The following is a 1480-nucleotide window of genomic DNA, read 5'->3' on the forward strand; positions in this document are numbered from 1 at the left end:
ATTAGTTTATAGATTATATTATATATCAGTTTGAATCAAATAATTTATACGACCAGATTTAGAGTCAATTCTTTTTAAATAATCCAATTAATTAAAAACAGCCTGATCATATAATCAAAGTGGTATCCCATTCAATCCTAATTATAATACAGTTAACTCAGCAGGTTAAGTAACGCCACTTATCAGCCTGAGCGAACCCTGTCAGCTGCATCAAGGCATCTCAGTAAGTATGGGGAGACAGTGGAGAGGAACATGTTCATTTTAAGTAGAATAACAGTTCATCACACCCATTTTCATGGTGTCACAGCAGACTGGGGGCAGAGACGGTCCAGGAGGGTTTTCTGTTGTAAACCCTGGAACAAGAACCATTATGTCTGGATAATGGAATTAGGACTGCAACTAATGATTAGTTTGCAAATTTAATAATCTGTTGGTTATTTTCCCGATAAATAATCAGACAGCAAAAAGTTCCTTAAAGGAGATCTTTTACAAAATCAAACCAGATGAAACTAACGCTTTTCCACTTCAGGAGTTCTGGATAGAGCAGATTAATGGAAGAAAAAGTTTTTTTTAATCTTAAATGCAAAATGTTTATCTATTTTTTACAGTGTTGTTATAATTCTTGCTCTAAGTGGTTTGCTCTGTCAGCTAAAGGCATGTTTTTTGGAGTCGATTAATCGATTACTGAATGAGTAACGATTATTTCAATAATCGACTAATTCCGATTAATTTTGATTAATTGTTTCAGCCCTAAATGGAATCAGATTTATTAAAATTGTTTACATAAGGACCAAAATACAATAATTAGTTCACTTGTTCTTATTTTCACTTTGAGTTTTCTATTCTTGGTTTTTTAATTGGCAGTATATAGCCTATATATAATGTTTATGTACAGTACCTTTGCGACCTCTGTTTTCTTCTTTTACACCAAACATAAGATGAACGTCAAGCAATACTTGATTACCCTCCTTTGCCATGCTATCTACCCCATAAAGCCTGACATACACTGTGCGATTTTTGGGGCAATTTTCCAGTTGTGCGATATAATGTGCTGCTACCCATATAAAATGATGGCTCCTATGGATTCTATTAATAATCTGTTCTACTTCAATCAATATATCAGATCTAATGTCTAACTGTTTATGTTGCAAACTGATTTTAATGGTCTCACTTTTTCAACTGCTGAAGTAAAGCCAGCGTTTCCCCTGGATGAGCTACTACCCCACCAATCACCCCTTTTCCTACTTTAACAGTACATTGTGGCACATTAAATGAAAAGCTATCCCTATCCTGTCAGCTGTGTGTTTTTTTACTTTACTTTTAGTTTTTAAACAAGAACAAAGATGATCGGCAGAAGCGAGAACCGCCACAGTGAAGAGAAATGAAAAATATGTCCCTGATTCATTTTAGGAGTCTTTGAAGTCCTGCATGGAGCTGTCCAAGGTACAAAGAGACAAAGGAAAAGATTATTTCCAGGGCC

Source organism: Cyprinodon variegatus, unplaced genomic scaffold (genome assembly GCF_000732505.1).
Source record: "Cyprinodon variegatus isolate N-32 unplaced genomic scaffold, C_variegatus-1.0 Scaffold232, whole genome shotgun sequence".
Taxonomy (NCBI): domain Eukaryota; kingdom Metazoa; phylum Chordata; class Actinopteri; order Cyprinodontiformes; family Cyprinodontidae; genus Cyprinodon; species Cyprinodon variegatus.